General features: G+C 44.7%; 1 protein-coding gene across 5 annotated transcripts in view; it reads right to left on the bottom strand.

Annotated features, from left to right (window-relative positions):
- The window catches only part of SLC8A3 (solute carrier family 8 member A3), a 172,687-nt gene that overhangs the window by 63,835 nt on the left and 87,646 nt on the right, over positions 1-21,206 (bottom strand). Inside the window, exon 1 of one of the 5 annotated variants that reach the window (XM_080974897.1) lies at positions 1,488-1,506. The exons of 3 other annotated variants lie outside the window; for them this stretch is intronic. The gene's annotated coding sequence lies outside the window, so the exon portion shown is untranslated. Of the gene's footprint in view, positions 1-1,487; positions 1,507-21,206 lie in introns of those variants that run through there. One more of the 5 variants, XM_080974898.1, reaches the window with a different exon arrangement.

The raw sequence follows: 21,206 nt of genomic DNA, 5'->3' as shown, positions 1-21,206 counted from the left end.
CCACAAACTTGACATGAGCCAACAGTGTGACGCGGCAGCTAAAAAAGCCAATGCAATTCTGGGCCTCATCAATAGGAGTATAGCATCTAGATCAAGGGAAGTAATAGTGCCACTGTATTCTGCTCTGGTCAGACCTCACCTGGAGTACTGTGTCCAGTTCTGGGCACCACAGTTCAAGAAGGACACTGACAAACTGGAACGTGTCCAGAGGAGGGCAACCAAAATGGTCAAAGGCCTGGAAAGGATGCCTTATGAGGAACGGCTAAGGGAGCTGGGCATGTTTAGCCTGGAGAAGAGGAGGTTAAGGGGTGAGATGATAGCCATGTTCAAATATATAAAAGGATGTCACATAGAGGAGGGAGAAAGGTTGTTTTCTGCTGCTCCAGAGAAGCAGACACGGAGCAATGGATCCAAACTACAAGAAAGAAGATTCCACCTAAACATTAGGAAGAACTTCCTGACAGTAAGAGCTGTTTGACAGTGGAATTTGCTGCCAAGGAGTGTGATGGAGTCACCTTCTTTGGAGGTCTTTAAGCAGAGGCTTGACAACCATATGTCAGGAGTGCTCTGATGGTGTTTCCTGCTTGGCAGGGGGTTGGACTCGATGGCCCTTGTGGTCTCTTCCAACTCTATGATTCTATGATAAATCCAGCAGAGAACTCAGTATATTTCTGAGTAAGTCAAGGCAGAAAGCTCACAAGCATTGTCTCTAAAGTAGTGGTGCAGTTAGATAATTTCAGAACCTGGATTTAATAGTCTCAGAACTACTACACACACACCCCATGCTTTGTATGGTAATGTATATTACTCTAAGCACCTTTCTTCCCAACCCTACTGTCCTATTCACACACACACACACACACACACACACACACAACTCCCACTGTGTCCAGTGGAGTTTACTCCAAGGTAAACACAACTCTAATTATGCACAAGAAACCTCTAAGCTTTGCAGACAAAAATATATGGGGAATGAGAGACCAGAGAGAAATAAGGCACACAAAGCAAGGAAGGTGGTTTTCTCCCTTGCATTCCATCCCATGCTTTGCAACTGCTGCACTGCTAGAGCAGAAAGCAACCCTGATAAAACTGTGCACAGTTTGTGGTTTTAAACTCACTTCACTCATCATGATATCCCCCTAACTACAGGAATAAAATATCAAACATTTTCCTACCACCACTTCAGGAACACAGCAGCACATAATCAGGAACAGGGGGAGTCTGCCTAGAGAAGATGTAACAGGGTGTCGGGGCGGGGGGAATCAGCAGGATGTAAGATAGGGGCTCACAAGCACTTCTTGCTATAAGGAGAGAGATTTCGCTTTCATGGTATCTGCTCAGCTTCACATGGTCACCTTGAGATCTCCCTTCCACCCCCCCCCCTCTCTCTCTCACACACACACACACACAGAGGGAAGGGGAGATCTTCACCTATCTTCAAGAACACTTTGAACAATAAAATAAATGGCAACTGAACATTGGCTTACTTGGTTGGCCACGCATAGAACTTCTTTCTGATGCTTAATAGGCTGCCTTTAAACAGCGGGAATTAATCCTTTATACTTTTTTGTAACAGATCCAGAGACTTGATTTCTCCTTATCTATTCTAAGAGGTGAAGAACAGTTATCTTTAGTACTTCTAAAAAAGACTCTTGGGAATTTCACCCACGACTCAGGTTACACGGAAGCGTAATGCTGGAACAGTAATGAATGCTGCCTCTATATTGGAAAAATGATACATGATTATTTCCAGATTCTTGCTCTACATGTGTCTAGCGTTCAGGATAATTGAGCTAGGCTGATTCACACATGCGTATATGCCACTTGATCCTCCATCACCTTAATATATGGTGAGTTGTACCTGAATACTGAACACTGCTGGAGTGATAAAAACATATCTATTAGAGGGCTTTGATCTCTAATGGCTCTTTCCCTTTCCCCATCATTTAGTGTTGCAGCCATCAAGTGATGAGCATGCAGTTGCGCATGGGTTGTAAAGTTCCAGCATTTTCATATACTATAAGACAGGAATAGGGGGTCTGTGGCTTTCCAGCTATAGGTTATAGGTCTTAGCATCCCTCACTGCTGGCTATGCTGGCTGGGAGCTGATGAGTCCAGTAATACACAGAGGGTGATAGGTTCCCTGTCGCTCTTGGAAGACATGTGTATAAAACTCAGAGAAAGGTGTCCATGACTTCCACATGTCACTGCTATATATAGCTTAAAAAACCTGTAGATTTTGTCCCATGGCTAGGCAATTCTTTTGGGAGAGACACACCAAAAATTCAGTGCTCGAGAAGAACACACTTTTCCATATTCAGCAATGTAATCAAGTCTTAGGGCCATCCTGTGGGTCCAAACCACATGTTAGAAGGTTCAGGTAGAGCACAGAGATGGGACAAGAGAAATGAGTTGCAAGTCAAAGAAGACACGGGCCCCCCATGTATTGGTCTGCTGCTGGTGCAAGTTCCTTTCCGTGCATCTGTCTAGACAGGGAGATCTCTTCAACTTGAATACAGCTGTCTAAGGCTTTTCCAGGAGGGGTTTGCTGGACAAAAAGTGCTCTCTCTCCTTTGAAGAAGAAATAGTTCTGACAGCTTCTTCTCTCACTAAGCATTTCAAAATACTTCATGTCCCTGGACTCTCCCACTTGCTGTGCCCCTTGCACGTTATTGCTATTCCTTCCTTGCTGTGTGTCTCTCCCCTGGGGACGCTGTCAGTTGCAAAGAAGCTCAGGCTGCCTCGATGGCCTCTGATCCCTCTGCAGCGGCAGGCTGCTTACATTCGCGTGATCGCCATGTACCTCTAAAACCAGAAATGGCGTTATCATGGGACATTCCAGTACCGAGTCTCCTTCTGGTGCTGTGCAGGCCCTGGTGTGGGAATCACTCCAGCCATGGTCACAGCCTCCCATACCATGGCTTGGTCGCACATGGATATGCGGGTAATCCACAAGAAGCATGTGGTGTGGTGCAGATCACTGTATGTTGGCCTACAGCAAGTCTGGCTACCACGTGGCTCCCCATATCTACTGCTTGAACTCTCAAGTTCCATCAGTGCCAGCCAGCATGGTCAATGCTCAGGGATGATGGGAGTTGAAGTCAAGCAATATCTGGAGGGTCGCAGGTAAGTCAGCCCTGGCATTCAGCTTCTCATAATCTGCCTTAGCATTACAGTCCAAACCCTTTTCTTCCAGAACTGTAAAATACATTTTCAAGGGCTGTTCATACATGTGGTTTTTAAAAAAGCAAGGGTGCCCCCCTTCTCTTATAGCCTATCATGCAAACTGGGTACACAGCAAATAGACCTATATGTGTGTAGGCTTTCCCCACATATTTTGTTGGTGGGGTGAGCTGCACAAATAAAGTCTGTGCACACGCAAGGGGAGTACCCACCTCCGCTGGCTGGGAGGGGTGAGTGTGTGAAGTGGCAGTAAAAAGAGGCATCCTGGGATCTCATAAAAGCTGAAGGCAGAAAACTGCACTGCAGATCCAAGGATGGAAGGTAAGGCAAAAATACTGCGTGCTTTAACTGTACCAGATGCAGCTCTCTGTAGGGAGGCAGAATCTTTCAGAGAAAGATGGTGCCTAGGCTATTCTTCAATTTTTCACAGCTCAAAGGGCACTCTTCATGAAGGTGGATGAAAACTGGATCAGCCAAACATGTGTCGGAAAGGGGTTTTTGTTGTTGTCCCATCACTTTCCCCAGGAAAACCCACAATTTACTGCTGAATCATCGATCCGTAGAAAACTGGACAGACATTTGCTCCAGAATTCAGCAGTAAACTGCAGGTTTTCCTGGGGAAAGTGGCAGACAAAAGAAGAAGCCCTTGGACCTGCGCCTGGAAATCACAGCACAAACAGAAGTGTGGGTGAGCTCTCAGTCACTTGCAGGTTGGGGAAATAATAACACTTATCTACTTTAGATTCCATACTTTTGTGGAGTTGCTCATTGGCAGAGAAACTTTCAACACCCACCTGCCCTCTCCACCACTGTTGAGATGGGGAGCTTGTGCAGTTTATTCAGAAGGACTGTGGAGGTAGGAAAAAGGACAGTAAGCCAACTGGCTGTGTACCGAAGGAAAAAGGAGATGTTCCTTGGCACCAAATCCCCCTAGTTTCTATTACAATTTTGAGCAACTGTGTCAGGGCAAACATAGGGCACTCACTGTATACCTCATCAGACCCATGCATTCCCCAATTATGACAATTCATAAAAATGGGATAGGGGGAAAAGAGCTAAACACTGTTGCCATGTGCTTCTGGGTCTGGTAGGGAGTGAACACTGAAATGCAATCCTAAATGATATAGGGAAATACAGAGCCAGCAGATATAAGGTTTCCAGCATAGTTTTGTCAACACCGTTCTGACCTACCTCACACTCTGCTCTCCTGCCCTGATCCTAGTAGGCAGCGCTCTGTCAATCCATCAAGCAAGGCCATCCAGCGGCCCTCCAATAATGCCATTCAGTTCTGGCTTGCAGTAGCTATGCTGTCATCTGAGCCCCAGGAGGACATCCTAGCGAGGACCATGCCAACAGTGCCAGACTGATAGTCTGCTAGCAGGCATGGCTAGATACACAGACACTATGTCTTGGGAGGAATTGAATTTTGTCCGTCAGGTGCTGTATGGGCTAAATCCCGGTTTCTTCAGGTCCCTAGGTTATGATCCCTTCCAGGTTTGTTGGGGTGATGATTTAGTTTAGTGAAAGGTTGAGTAAAGGGCAAGGGGAGAGGCATGATAGTGGAATCTGAACTTATGTATAGTGTGGAGAAAGCAGAGAGGGAGATTTCTCTCTCTGTAACCTTGGGTCACTCCATTAAGCCAAATGGAAGAAGGTTCAGGGCAGGGGGAAAAGGAAGTATCATCATCATATTATTCTTATTCTTATTCTTATTTATACCCTTCCCATCTGGGTGGGTTGCCCCAAACTCTGCTCTCCAGAGATTTTGAGCTAGAATGGCCAATGCTGAAGTGATAAAAGGGCTCTAAATAATTGAGTGATTTAAAGGACACAAAGAACCTGTGATTTAAAGCTCCATATTTCAGGAAGTATGTCTTAAAAGAGGGGATGCAGAACAAGGATGCCCCTCTGAGTATTTGCATGTGGTCCACAAAGCTGCTTCTGTCACAACGCCGAAGCATCTGTCAGGATTCACACCAAAACACCTTCTGCTCATCCTAGCCAGGACCAAGAACGGGAGGGTTTTCGGATACCTTTGTTTGCTTGATGAACTGTACTTATATAAAAAGAAGGCCTTCATTCTCATTCTTGGTGGCTGCACTACTCTCCGATAGAAAACAAACTATAATTGCACTTTCTACAAATACAAGGAGCAGAGATACATAAGTAGAGAACTTGGTTGTATGGTGGCATGTAAATGCAATTAATAAATATACAGTGGTACTTTGGGTTACAGACGCTTCAGATTACAGATGCTTCAGATTACAGACGCTTCAGGTTACAGACTCCACTAACCCAGAAATAGTACCTCGGGTTAAGAACTTTGCTTCAGGATGAGAACAGAAATCGCGGGGCGGTGGCATGGCAGCAGCAGGAGGCGCCATTAGCTAAAGTGGTACCTCAGGTTAAGAACAGTTTCAGGTTAAGAACAGACCTCCAGAACGAATTAAGTTCTTAACCCGAGGTACCCCTGTAGTTGATTCACAACTTATGCACGTTTCACATGTGCGATTTCAACTTTACGCAGTTGAAAGATGGCCAACTGAAACACAAATTAAACACATGGGAGTTGGAGAGTTTAAAAGCTCTTTCTGTGCTGGGTTTTACTGGCGCATAAAGAACTTTAAGCTCTCTGACTTGGTTACCAGGCTTTGGGGGGCTCTTGCAAGATCTTGGACAGCCCCGCGAGATCTCGTGAGAGCTTCCCAGAGCCCAGTAAGCAAGCCCGAATGCTTAAGAGAAGTTGCTGGTAAGTGCTGAGCTGTGCTTTTTACAGGCAATTTTCCAGATTTTAAGGGGTTGCTTTGACTATATGTGATTTTGGCTTTACGTGCTGTCCCTGCAACATAACCCATGTGTAAGACGTGAGTCAACTGTAAATGATCAACAGAATCATGCGGTGCATTTGGTGATTCTAGATTACCTCTTTACTGGGCACTTTTGCTGTCTGTTTGCGGGGAGCTTAGACATCACCATCTATTCACTGAGCACCCATTCTGATTTGTTTATGGGGAGGTTAGACTGATGTTGTGTCAAGCAAATGTTATCCCATACTATCCGGTGCATTTTCTCATTACTTTCCCTATTACAAAAGCTCAAATTTTGGGGGTCGTGAGTTTGTTGTGTAAGAGCTCCAAATCAAATTTAATTATGAAATGTGAATTTGCCAGTATGCAAATGAATGCTTTAGTTGAGAGTCCTGCATTGCAGGGGGTTGGGAGCACCTTACAACTCTATGCTTCTGTGATTTTATGATTCAATGAATCCCAAAGGGAAAAAATAGTGACAGTCTCCTTGTTGCAGGAGGGAAACTACATGTTTGTTTGTTTGTTTGTTTGTTTGTTTGTTTGTTTGTTTGTATATAGTGTGTTTGTGTATGTGTACAAACACACACACATATATTATTCCTGCACAAAGAAAGCTAGCGTGCCTGGGGAACTTATTTTAGGATGCCATGCTAGTTCTCTATGTGGAGAAAATATTTATTTATTGGGAAAGAGATTTAAACAAAAGATTCCCCTCCAGATAGCACTACCCACTTGCTGAAGCAACGTGAGTAAGATGTGGCCACATCACAGCAGCCAACACATAATAATAGGATTGGGCTCTGTGGCATTTCAGATGGCTTGGATAAATGGAACTGAACAAGTTTATTTTATTTTATTTTTTAGATTTTCTTGTTTGTTCTTAGTTATTAACATTTGACATGAATGTTTTTTGTCAGGAGATATTTTGGCAGTTTTCCTGTGCAGACACAGCAGAGAGAGAGAGAGAGAGAGAGAGAGAGAGAGAGAGAGAGAGAGAGAGAGAGAATATAAATATAAACTCATGAGTTTCTGCTTTAACCATATTTGTTGTTCTTTTTTAACTTGAGAGGTTGATCATTGGTGGGAGGGCAGATACAGCTCTAACATTTACACACACACACACACACACACATATAAAAAAACCATGTTGATAAGAGATAGAAATCTAACCAGAAATACTCCAGCAACTATTTTGATACAAGCCTTTTGAAATGGTACGGTATGTGAATGAAGTTAAAGCTGTTTTAAGCCACACATCATGCGTGGAGTGCTGCTGTTTGTTTTTTCTCTGTGTGGAGCAATGACATGAGGGAAACATCCCAGATAGTTTTATTTGGTTACTTGAGGCACTGGGTGACCTTATCTACCAACCAATCTTTGCAATGTTCATTCCCTCCTCCCCACCAGCACTGAGTATCACAGCATATTGGCCTCCGGTACTTCTAGTGAGTCAGCAGCGCTGACATCCTTGGAATCATGGAAATGCTCCCAATACTCATGCGGAAGATCTAAATTTATGGCTTTTACGAGGCTGCAAGTTTGGAGAAGCTGCAAGTACAGCAGTTACAAAGAGAAAGAAGAAATGGGGGTGGGAGATTTATGACGATCCACATTCATATGTGCCCCTCGTGTCATTGCTGCACACAGAGAAAAAACCAAGCAGACAGAGGAGGATACAGCCACCACACACATATATATCTCAGCAATGGTCACTATCACATCGTACATTTAACACACTCGGCTAAGGGAAATAGGAGCTGTAGCTCTGTGACAAACTGCAATTCCCAGAATTCTTTGGGTGAAGCCATGACTACTAAGGTGCTTTAGATGCAATGCAATAAATCACAAACCTGGGGCAGGGGATCGGGTACTCTTTTCCATACTAAAGCCTGAATTAATAAATATGTTTTAAGCTGCTTGGGTGTTGCTTAGGTGCAGCACAACCTCTGAAAAGGTCTTTTTCCAGGTCCCTGAAGATCTTAGGAGGAAAGGACAATGTTGCACTCCCTTCATATAGAAGCTACCATGGAAGAAGAGACTGTATCCAGTTCACAAGAACGGAGGGTCAAAAGCAAATACAGTGGAACCTCAGGTTAAGAACTTAATTTGTTCTGGAGGTCCGTTCTTAACCTGAAACTGTTCTTAACTTGAGGTACCACTTTAGCTAATGGGGCCTCCCACTGCCGCCGTGTGGTTTCTGTTCTCATCCTGAAGCAAAATTCTTAATCTGAGGTCCTATTTCTGGGTTAGCGGAGTCTGTAACCTGAAGCGTCTGTAACCCGAGGTGCCACTGAATGCTATTCTGTCAGGAGAGCTAGATCAGAATAAAGTGAAGCACTGTACACTACAAATTTACCTACAGATGCAATCCACCAGGAACTATAGCTGTACAATATCCCATGGATTGTGCCTTAAATCCAGAAATGAAGAGCTCTGTAGGGTTCAGTAGCAATATTTTATCCAGACCTGTAAGCGCATCAGCTGTGGACATGAAAGAGCATCTATCAGCAGCACAGAGCTTAATCTGATCTTGTGACTCCTCATGGAAACTGCTGCTATGTTAATTCGTTCCACACTTGTCCCGCTATGTGCTATAGATTCCATTAAACTGTGACATAATATTAAGTTAACACCGGGCAGCTAAAGGGATTTTTGAAAGGTCACTGGCAATGGAGGTTTGCCTGAGCAGATAGATGAGAAAGTGAAGATCATTAACCGAGGATCAATGATTTTGCCACACCTACTTTTAGGGATCAGGAAAAACACTGTTGGCAGCAGAAGCACCCAAATGTGCATATGAATTAGTTATTAAATGAATTTCATTTGCATTTTTATTCATGCTGTGACTTTATTCATGCCATGATTTCCTGACAGTTTGATATAACCACACTGCTTTTTTTCTCCAGCTGATGAGGTTGTAGGAAATGTGGTGGGAAAGTTAAGAGGAATCATGACACCTCCACATTGGCCAAAATACATACATTCTTAGAAATCACACTAACTGGGAACCTGCACATTTTCTGCATCTGTGAATTAGAAATTCTGCATATGCCCTGACGGTGCATTGAAAAGAAAAGTGAATTTGGGAGTGGAAGGTACAAGGTAAAAAAAAAAACACTGCATGCTGAAAAGCACCATGGTTAAATTATACAATGCTATAACTGCAAAACCCACAGTTCTGCAACAAGGACATTGTCTCTAAATTCAAGAAATCATGTATGTTTATTATTTGAATTGTAAGAAACATATTTGCATGGGAAACCTGGCTGGCTGATTAAACAATCTATGGCCTTTAAAATGTGACGGGCTATGTGTTCTTTTTTCTTTTTTGCTATTTTGTTATGTATTTTATGCTTTTATTTTGTTTTGTTTTTCTGTTGTAAACGTCCCTGTGATCTTTGGATGAAGGATAATATATAAATTATTATTATTATTATTATTATTATTATTATTATTAAGCCATGCTCTTCAGGTAAGGAGACATGACTTCCAAGGAGTTTGGATATCTCCTCCTCCTCCTCCTCCTCTTCTTCTTCTTCTTTTTTAAAAAGGAATAATAATAATTCTTTAGAGAGCCAAATAGAAACCTTAGTTCTTCCAGTGTGTTGCTGTGTACACATAATATATAGGCATGAAATCCAGAGAATCTTTGGTTGGTTCCACAAGAGGCGAAGTATGATTACCTCAAGAATGTAAAATGAAAAGCACATGCCACATTCTGAGAACAGAGATAGGTAGGCATATATACATAGTCAAAGAAAATGACACAAAAGACTAGGATGAGATTCAGAGTGAAACTACATTCTGCTGGAAGAAATGCAGCTATATTTATTTCCCTCTTCTCCCTCAAGAATGTTATGTACAATGTGTGCTAAGCCTCCCTGCAGGAAATAATATTTTGCATGAACTGCTTCAACATGTAGATATCTCAGGGAGTGATTTATGAAAAACCTAAAATACCGCCACAAGGATGTCACATAGAGGAGGGAGAAAGGTTGTTTTCTGCTGCTCCAGAGAAGCGGACACGGAGCAATGGATCCAAACTACAAGAAAGAAGATTCCACCTAAACATTAGGAAGAACTTCCTGACAGTAAGAGCTGTTTGACAGTGGAATTTGCTGCCAAGGAGTGTGGTGGAGTCTCCTTCTTTGGAGGTCTTTAAGCAGAGGCTTGACAACCATATGTCAGGAGTGCTCTGATGGTGTTTCCTGCTTGGCAGGGGGTTGGACTCGATGGCCCTTGTGGTCTCTTCCAACTCTATGATTCTATGATTAGGAAAGTGAAAGAGTAGAAGAATAAACTACACTGTACAGTATTGTATAAGGAAATAGGCTGTTAATACTGCAATCCTATGCACACTTACCTGAGAGTAAGCACTACTGAACTCAATGGGGCTTACTTCTGGATAGAAGTGTAGAACTGAATGATAAGCATCCTTTTCTCTCTCTCTGCCGCGACCCCCCCCCCCCAAGAGATTAACATGGTGGCTGAGCTTAGCTGAAGGAGCAAAATGCTAAGGAAGTGTGTGAACTTCCTTTGGAGTTATTCTCAGAACAGAAGAAATTTATGGATCCTGCCATTCTCTCTCTTCAGTCCATATTTTACTTCAAACATACTGTATGTTTGAGAAAGGGCAACATCAGCGGATCAGCACTGCTATTTGTGATTCATAAGTACGTTTCACAATGCATGGCAACGTCTCCTTTGAAACTTAGGTTCCGTTCCATTCTGTGAAGGAAAATGCGAAACATTTACCTTGATTTGCATTCTTTACCAGTTTCATCAGATGGGTTTTCCACCAGACTTTCATCCTTACTATCCAGAAAATGTATTGTTTAACAAGTTGTTAATTTGCTACAAACCCCCCCAAACCCCAGAAAGTTAGCAAGTGAAATGAGATAAATTCCAGCAAATGTAAAAGTTCCAGAAATTCACTATCTCTGATACAGACAGGTTCGTACTAAGCACTGAAATAACAAACTGTGAAGCAAGTAAAATCAAGCCAATTTCCTCCCTCCAAGTACTCTCAGGTATGGTTTTTAGCCTGGCATGGGGCAATGGTCAAGGACTTTCCGGAGTCAAGGAACAGAAGGAAATCTTATTAACTGTAAGTATTTTCTGTTTTGCAATAGGTTTGGCCGAAGATTTGAGACCAGTCTGTGGGTGGTTTTTGATGCCCAACAACCTGCATGTCAAAAGATCATAGGAAGTACAGTGGTACCTCGGGTTAAGTACTTATTTTGTTCCGGAGGTCTGTTCTTAACCTGAAACTGTTCTTAACCTGAAGCACCACTTTAGCTAATGGGGCCTCCCGCTGCCGCTGTGCCGCCGGAGCACGATTTCTGTTCTCATCCTGAAGCAAAGTTCTTAACCTGAAGCACTATTTCTGGGTTAGCGGAGTCTGTAACCTGAAGTGTATGTAACCTGAAGTGTATGTAACCTGAGGTACCACTGTAGTAGCACCAGAGCTAAAGGCAAAAAACAGCTCCCTTTCCTTCTCCTTTTATAATATCCTAGAGTATCTGAGCTGCAAATAATCTCTTCTCTCACAGGTAGATCTTAACCCTTATCTCACACCAAAAGAGGTGGACCTTCCCAGCTCTCACTTGGGAGCTTCCCTTCCTTTTCCCAGCCTCCCAGCCTGGGAGATCTTCCCTTCCCTGCCTCTACCTTCTCGCAGGGAAAGAGTGCATACCTCCCTTTCAAGATTAAAAACGGGGAGTTCTGTGTGAGAGAACTGGCTCTCCACCCCATCCCCTGGTTTAACTGCATGGCGAACCGTTGCAAGCTCAGCTGCCGGTGGCTTAGTGCATCACTCCTTCCATCTTGAAAAAGAAAGGAATCTCCTACAAAAGCCCGTACAAACCCTCGCTGCCTGGAGTACCCGTTGCCACCTACCCCTCACCATTTATCCATGGCTGTGGTTAGGGCTTGCTTTTAATCTCCTCTCTTACTCCCACCTTCCTCATTACTGTTGACAAGCACATCCCCATTAATGTTCATACGTTGAAGAAGCAGTGAAAAATGAAGTTGTTTGTGGCATAACCCAGAAGCACACGGCTTTGTTTGTTTCCCTCGTGGGAGAGGCCATTTACCTTTCGATGCACCAGCCTCTCAACTGACAGTTTGACTGTACTCTTCCAACACATTGCATCCCCTCCGCAGTTCAAAGCTCGCCCTAAACATGTGAGGATCACTGGAGTTCTGTTACAAAGTCGATTCCCCCCTGGGGTTTGGACACGTGCAGCCAGCTTGTTCTACATCCCAGGTCTCATCAGCTAAGATCTGGAAAACATATCCACACGTGTGCCTTCCCCTTCAGTGAATCCTCACACGTTCCCTCATTGAGGCAAAACACAGTTTTCTCAAGCGAGCCACATGTCTCAGAGTTAAAAATATCCACCCTCTCGCTCAGTGTTCATTCTTAGTTTGAGACGGGGGATATCCGCAGTCCTGCAGGTCAGTCTCGTAGCTGGATTCAAGATTCCGGAAATATCTTCGAACAGGCACAACATCGAATAAATGCAACACTGTCAGGGAACAGAAACTATGAATGCTGCATGATTTAGAAAGGTCACCTCTCTCACGGCTTGAAGGGCAGAATTTCAAGAGGAGCACCTCAATATGAAGTATCCTTTGAGAAAAGAAGGAAGGGAGCCAAAACCATCATTCGCACTCCGCCTTATGAAATGAGTCTTGTTTTGGTTAGCAATGCACATCTTAACAAAATTTCTTTAAAAAGTACGCAGTGGTAGAAGATAGACATATTTTGGAAGGAAGTTAACAAAGTGCTCCTCCCTAAATGTTTCATATTTAGAGCAGTGGAAGAAGCAGCCCAGCAAATGAAGTGCACGTTGTCTCAACATGAGGAGAATTCATGTATTTTTGCCTTCTGGGAAAATATCAGTTCAGACTACAGGCAGGGCACTGCATGGTGGAATGCTCTGCCAGCTAAAAATCTCCCTGCACACAAAAAAGTAACCTGTCAGGGAGAAAGGTTCAAACCTAGTCTTTCCCCCTGACTTGCTACTTTTCTACATGCAGGGGAAATTCTTGCTGAAAACACTCCCCCCGCCCCCCCCCGCAATCTGAAGTAGGCCTTTGAAATTACTCTGCATTTACACTCTATAGCCCAACTGCCTGGCCTAAGTCAGCATTTACTCTATGCACCCCCTGCCCTACATTAACATAATTTCAAAATGACAAACATGTGTGGCATATGCAGTGCTTTTTTTCTTAAAAAATGTTTAGGGGTACTCTCATTTTCCTACTCATATTGAAATACTGCCCCTCAATAAGGCCAAACTTAGATTCACAAAATGTTTAGGGGTATGCGTCCCCCCAGAAAAAAAGCACTGGGCATATGTATGGAAGGGGACCTGGGTTACAAGTTGGTTCCAGCCCCTCCAAATGAGGGCCATTGCTAATTATTATAATATACCCTCACAGTCCATGGAGCAGTAGGGTGGTACTTAAGCCCCACCCTCAACCCAAATGCTTAGCAAGTGTGCATTATGCAAATCAAAAACTCAAAGTCTGAGACCACACCAAGAAGGAGGGTGCCACCACAGAGAAAGCCCTCTCTTGCACTGCCACCAACTCTGCCTCAGAAGGCAACCTCATACACAAGAGCGGCACAAGAGCTAATCTTAAAGGATAGGCAGATCTGCTTGAGAGAAGATGGTCCTTCAGGTTACTTGGTTCCAAGCTGTCTAGGGCTTTAGGGCTGATAGCCAGTGCCTTGAATTGGTACCCAGAAACAGACTGGAAGCCAGTGCAGCTAATACAATAAGGGAGGATGGTCTCATCTCACCCAAATGCTGCAGTTCTGCATTAATGAGCTATTCAAGAGAGGGACTGGGTTTCATGCACAAATAAATGGCGCTACTGCCAATTATTTGACCGAAGGTGCGCACATGCAGTCCTGTCTGCTGCATGCATATACACTGCTGGAGTGGAGTCCAACGGAGCACTGAGGAAAATGTTCTGTCAGTGCAATGAATTCTCCACTTGCCTTCTCAACCTCTCCTCCCAAAGCAGCTTGCTAAATCTGTTCTAGGGGTTCACCCAACCCTCTGGAGCAGATTTGGGGAGGCTGTGGGGTGCACTGCGGGGGGGGGGGATCCTATTGCACAAGTGGAAACCCTTGGGATGATGGGACTTACCAGAACACTACCCAGTAGCATCTACAGATCTTTCATCTTGCCCACCTCCACTGTTGTCTCGGCCTAAGTGAGAGGCAGGTGAGCAAAGAGGTTGCAACAGCAAACAGGAGCAGCAGGTCCAATGGGTTCACTGCTGGTTTGCGGCCCCTTGGCGCTTTCCTGACCATGCAGACCCTCAGCACCAACTCTGCATATGAGAACAGGTCTCCATGAGAAGCAAGCACTGCTAGCTAACAGAGTCTCTTTCCTTCTTTGCCCTTTCTTTTTCTACAGCTCTACATGTGTTCCTCCCTCCCCCCCGCCCCACCGCTGCCCAATAACTTGACGTACGCATGCGGATGACTCATCCATGCCTAAGCAAAAACGAGATCAGCATCAGCCACCGCCTGGGGAAAAAAAGAAAAGGAGGTTGAGAACTGAGTTGGGGTAGGGGTGGGAGAAGGCTTGGTTTTTTGTTTTTGAAATGTCTGTAAGGATTTCAAACAGCAAAGCCAGAAATTGAATATTATTAAGAAAGTGGGTGGGGGAGAGAAAGACCCCTGGAGTCATGCTACGCTTTCGCTTGACTTCTTGTAGCCCTTGGCTGGCGCTGCCCAGAGTATCTAATTCCCAAAGACAGCTCTTTCCCTATGAATCATAACTTTGTCTCTGAACAGCACCAGGTAAACATTGTGCCTTCACACCCATGGAACTGCAGTGACACCTTTTCCCTTTCATGGTAGGCCAGCAAAGAAACTTCAAGGGAAGTACGAGGAAAGAGATGGTGGGGAAGGGGACGCCATAGAAGGGTTTGCAAGAGCCCCTTTGTTGTTATTCCACAAAGCCATTTGGAAAGCACAGAAGAATGAAAAGCGGTGGCTTGTCCCACACTATTAATAACACAAGAAGAGATGTGGATCAGACCCAAAGCCCACCTGCTAGTTCAGCATTCTGCAAGGCGGGCATGAGAGCAACAGCACTCTCCTAGAGTTTTCCGCCAGTAATAGGGATTCGGAAGCATCCATTCCTGAGGTACTGGAGGTGATATTTAACCATCATGGCTAGTAGCCATTGATGGAATGACTTTATTGCTTTTCAGTTCAAAAATGGCTTTATTGCTTTTGGTTTATTGAGTTTCCTGCATTTTATTGTATTGTACAGCTTCTTGTGGAATCTGCAAATAAATAAATGAGTAAGAAGCCTTTTCCTCCATGGATTTCTCTCATCTTCTCAAGCATTTAAGGTCGGTGGCCATCGCTATGCTCTTCCAAGTAGATCTCTTGCCTTATCCCAACCACAGAACTGTGTAATAATGTTATTCTGTTGAAAGGGATAAAAAAAAAAATGAATGCACCAAAACATTCCGTTTAGAAATCCATGGCTCCTTCTTCAAGATAAGATGCAATTTCAAGAGATAGAACAATCTTCAAAGCAGGTCACCACAGATAAATGGGAAGATTCACCTGGTACCAGGTTTGGAACGAGGCAACTATTCTTTGGCGGCAGCTGCTTTTGTAATGACAACAAAAAAGAAAAGGGGGGGGGGGGCCTGAAAGATGTGTTGGATAAGAAAAAGTGGGGGAGAAATAATACCAGAATAAAACAAGTGTATTAGCCTTTGTTGCTGGCACCAGAGACAATGGAGTGCTTCTCTGGGGTGAAGTCAAACCGCTGCATTGGCAGCACCGAAGTGACCTCCTCGAGGGGCAGGCCTGGGCAGTCTGTATGGAGGAGCTGAGCTGCCTAGATTACAGACACACACACCCCTTGGCCTCACTGGTGTGGTCCAAAGGAAAGCAGAGCAATACGTCTGGCACCAGCTGGCTGCAGGAGTTGCCGGAAGGAAGCATACATGGCACCATCCAACTGTCTTAAGGACTCCACTCTGGATTTGTATAGGATTTGCTCCTTAGCCTTTTCTTCTCCCAAAGATATCCCACAAGGCAGCGGATGTTTAGGATCAGAGTTTTCCTTCTCTTAGATGGGCTACCTTCCCTGGTTGACAAGACCCCTCTGCCCCTCACTTCCCTCTCCAGCACGTGCAGAAACTGCCTTGTAGACCCAGTATTGGGTCCACTGGAGCCTGCCGTCACATGCAAGGGAAGTCCCTAACCCTCTGAGGGTCTGAGACCCATCAGCCACTGTCATCTGGTTTAGCTGGCCAGTCGAAGGTGTTTCCCGAGGTGTGTTCACTGCCGCATGCTGACAGCTTCTAAGAGCCACAGGTGAGAGATGAGTACAGGGTGGGGACCAAAACTACCCCAGAAGAAGCATAATGTGAGCCCTCTAGAGATACTATCCCTTTCCTAACACCACGTACCTCCCTGTGTATTGCCCATACTTTTGGAATAAAGAGAGACGGGGGAAAACATGAGAAATGATTTGCAGCACAAAGGCAGGTACAATATAAAAGAGTTTTGCAAAACTCCACTTACTGAGAAGAATGCACCGAATGTTCCAAAAGCAAAACACAAAACTTGTGTTCCTCTTGCAGTTTCAGCGGCTGGAAGAATAGTCTCCTCTCCCATACCTCACATGGTGGGCAACTGACACTTGGCATTTGTACATTGAAGAAGTGGCTTGAAGCCTGACAAAGGAGCCTCAGGATACCACACACTGTGAGAAGCCTGAGGGTGACTGAGATATTGGGCAGTCAAACAAACTGCCTGGACAGAGGACAAGGGGACCGCCAGTAGATAAAAAGAGCCCTGTTGGATCAGACCAAAGCATGTCTAATCAAGCACCCTGTTCTTTCACACTGGATTTTATGATGAAAGACAGAAGAGAAAACAGACTGGTTGGTTAGGTTTTGTGAAAAGAGCTTGTGTTTCAGTTGGGTTTATATATTGACGATTTTACTGACTTATATATGATAGAATGGAAAGGGGTTGCTTCTGACCTTCTTCTTCATATTGGCAAACAGTGGAAGAGCATCTGTCTTGCATCCAGAAGGTCTCAAGCTCAACCCCTGGCATCTCTCCATGAGAGAACCCTGCCTGAAACCCCAGAGAGCTGTGTAGACAGTGTAGACAGTGTAGACAATCCTGAGCTGGATGGATCAATGAGCCTGGCTTGCCCTTTCCCAAAAGGTCCCAGGGCAGGTTAGAACGATGTGGTCATATAATATTAAAGTCTACTGAAGTTAAACTATTTAAAACAAACCAATAATGTTCATCAAAGAATCAGACAAGTCAATCAATCAATAGATTTTATTGCATTAGCCGTGTGGCCATAGCATGATATACATTGAAATAACAACATGAAATGGGGGTGGGGAGGTAAAGGTAGATATCTTCCTGGGCGAATACTTAAAGAAAGAGGGGGGGAAAGGGGGGGTTACTAAAGCGACAGGGGATTTAAAACATTGAGCGACAGATAGTACAGAAACAAACAAACAAAAAAACTGCTGAAGCTGGAGGAGGACCGTTAAAGGGTCCTTCAGCTCCTCAGATTTATCCTAACTCCATTGTCCTTGTACAATAAGACTACTTGGAACTTCGTTCGATTGTGCGGCGTATCGACTGCAGCTGTGGTGTTAAGGAAGAAGTTAGTGCCGCTTTCCTCTTCATCACACTAAGCAGGAAGTTAGCTGTCATCTCGGTAATCCAACAATCAGAATCCTGCAAAAGGAGGGACACTATCCAAGGCTGGATTGGGAGATGAAGCTTATTCACGAGGGGAGTTAAAAACCGAGATCTTTCATCTGTCCAGTTAGGACAGAAGAGCATTACATGTTCCATAGTCTCCAGGGCCGTGTTGTTACAGGTGCATGTTCTATTTGCGATGGGAACTCTGGAATAACGACCCGACAGAACTGCTGTAGGAAAACAGTTGAGACGGGCACAGGTAAAGGCCCTTCGCTTAGCCTCCGAAGAAATTGTGAAGCAGTATAGAGGGATCCCTTCAGGGGGTGGAATAGCTAGGGCTAGGCCTGAACACGGCCCTCTTGCATAGGAAGCTGTGTTAGAGAAGTCAAGTTGCTGTAGTTTCTTTTTAATTGGAGGTAGGGCCGCCGGGCTGATACACTCTAAGTTAAGAACAGTTTTACAATTCAAATTGAGAAGAGAGCGGAATTTGAGGTTAATTGTAGTTTTCCAAGGGGAATTATGAATATCTCTTAGGATCAGATTGGAAAAACCACCTCTAATTCGAGCATCCGATGCTAATAGGTGGAAGCTGTAGGAAATGGCTCGACTCCATGCTCGTTTAACAATTGAGGGCTGGGCGAACTCGAGTCGTAGGGCTGCACCTGAGACACATCTCGGGACGCCGGAAAGAGATCTCAGAAACATATGAAGTGGGCGGTCCAAGTTACCTGATATTGCTGTAGTCCATACTTCGCATCCATATAATAATTTAGGGACAACTTTGGCATTAAATATTTGAATTGCTGCTGGAAGGTGTTTGCCGCCCTTCTGGTGGTAAAATCGGACAATGGCGTTAGAGGTCGTGGTTGCAGCGAGAAAGGCAGATTGTAGATGGGTGGTCCAGGAGAGATTATAAGTGAAAATTAAGCCTAGATATTTAAAGGCTTTTACCTTTTCTAAGTAGCCACCTGTGATCTTAAGCGGCTCCAACTTGAGTTTGCGGGAACGAGTGAAGTGGAGGACTTTCGATTTTTTATAATTAATATTAAGAGCTTCCGCCTTACAATAGGCGATAAATGCATTAACTGCATTTGCTAGGTCCGCAGCTGTTCTGGATAAGATGACGGCATCATCAGCATAGAAAAGGGAAGCAACGGGGTGGCCTGCTAAGTGAGGAGGGTACTTAGATGCTAGCTTCAAAGTGGAAATTGCATCATGAAGATAGAGATTAAACAGTAGAGGGGCCAAGAGACAACCTTGTCGGACGCCCTTGGCCGTTGGAAATGGAGTAGTGAGGGAGCCGTTGGGACCACTTCGGACGCGAGCTGTGGTGTTTGAATAAAGGGAAATAATTAGGGAGAGGAGGTGCGGATCAATTCCCAGATGGGCAAGTTTGGACCATAATCTCTGCCTAGGAATGGAATCAAAGGCGGCCTCCAGGTCCATGAAAGCGGCAAATAGGTGGCCTTGCCTTGGTGCAGTGTATTTACTGGCAAGGTGATAGAGAGTTAGACAGTGGTCCATGGTTGATGCTGACTTTCGGAAACCAATCTGTTCTAGCGGTAGAATGTTCCTCTCCTGGACCCATGAGAGAAGTTCCTCCAGTAAAACAGCGGCAAATATTTTCCCCGGGATGGATAATAAACTGATGGGGCGATAGTTCCTAGGGATGTTTGGCTGGCCGCCTTTGAAGATCGGAACTATTATAGCTTCTCTCCAGGAGTCGGGGATGTCTAGGGTGGAGGAGATGGCGGTGAATACAGGAGTCAGGTGTTCGCTCCACCAAAGAGGATCAGACAGGAAAAGGTCCAACGGGACCATGTCTGGGCCGGGGGCCTTATTCCTTCGCATTGACATTATGATGTTGAAAATGCGAGTTGAAGTAAAGTTTATTGATGAAGTGGGACTAAGAGAGCAGGAACAGAGGTCCGACGGGGATTGAAGGAGATCTGTAAGATGATTTGGAGAAGCGAAACTGGTTGAATAGTAGGCAATCCATTCATCAGCGGAAATCTGGGTAGCTGGATTGAATGGTGCCGAAGGTCTAACTAAGCGCCAGAAGGAGCGGGAGTCATGCCTCTCTACAGCCGAACGAAGAGTGGACCAAGCCTCAAGGATGTGCTGCTGTTTCTTGCAATGAATCATGTTTCTGTATGTCCTTTTAATATCTATGAGCTTTGCACGGGTTTGGGGGTCGTTGGAAAATTTGATGATTCTGACCATTTTCCTAATTCGCCTTCTTAGGGCTTTACATTCCTTGTCAAACCAAGGCGATTCAGAGAAGAGGCGTTGGTGAGTAGGCGAGGCGGTGGTTATGTAAGTTGTTGAGAAAGCATCAAGTAATTTCCGGTATTGATCAGCGGGCAGGATTGGGTCAGAGGGAACTGCAGACATATCAAATGATTTTTGTATGTCCAGGGCAAGAGAGGAGCTGAGGCTTGTCCATTTCTTTGTTTTGTATACAGGGTGGCTTTGTACCGTGGTTCTATAGTTTGAGGGGACTGAAATTGGCTCTATTAGGTTTAACAATAGAGTCAGTGGAAGGTGGTCACCACCAAAATATTCAGCCACTTCCATTTTTGTAGAAATTGAGAATAGCTCCGGCGTCAGTAAAATGTAGTCGACAACACTGGTTCCCCGGGAAGTGATGCACGTTAATTGCTCCGAGGACAAGGGAGTAATGTTACCATTCGCGATGCAGAGATCGTTTTCCATGGCCAATTGGGCCATCAGCCTCCCCGACGCATTTGTTATAGGATCAAGAGAGCATCTGTTTCCCCAGGGGGGCTGCAGGGGATTGTCCAGGAGTGCTGCGGGAGATACTATATCATCGTCGTTGGGACCTATTCTTGCATTAAAGTCGCCTAAGAGGATTTGAGGAAGTCCTGGGTTAGTTGTTTGAAGATCATGGAGCCAAGATGAAAGTTCAGACCACCTTTCATTGCGGTCGAAATCATTAATTGCTGGGGGCAGATATACTGTAGTTATCAACCATGGGCTTTTGGTCTTTGGGAGATGGATCTTTATAGTGAGAAAGTAAGGGGAAGATTTAATTTCCTCGCAAACAGTGAGGGATAAGCTGGTTGAAATAAGACAGGCGAGGCCAACTTGGGGGCGACCCCTGTTGGTTAGTTTACGAGCACAGGAGCTAAAGGAGCAATAGTTTGGGAGAGCGATACTTTGTTGGGACCAGGTCTCTTGGGGGCACACAATGTCGAAAGAAGAGATGAAATTCATTGCTTCAGGATCCATTTGCTTTGTCGCCCAGCCGTTAACATTCCAGGAGACAATTTTAAGGCTCTGGGATGGGTTGGGTGCATCTTTCAAGGAAAGAACTGCTTTTGCTTGATTTGTGAGTGAGGGTTGAGTCTGTTCATATCTAATGATGTCGGATTTCCGCGGAGATAGGGAGCCGGCTGGTGTTTGTCTCTGGTCTAATCTTTGTCAATTATTTCCCAAGGTGCTTTTAGGGATTACTCTTTTAT

Source organism: Podarcis pityusensis (assembly GCF_964106645.2).
Source record: "Podarcis pityusensis genome assembly, chromosome: 1".
Classification (NCBI taxonomy): Eukaryota; Metazoa; Chordata; class Lepidosauria; order Squamata; family Lacertidae; genus Podarcis; species Podarcis pityusensis.
The sequence above is the reverse complement of the archived record's forward strand: the minus strand, read 5'-3'. Positions and strand labels throughout refer to the sequence as shown.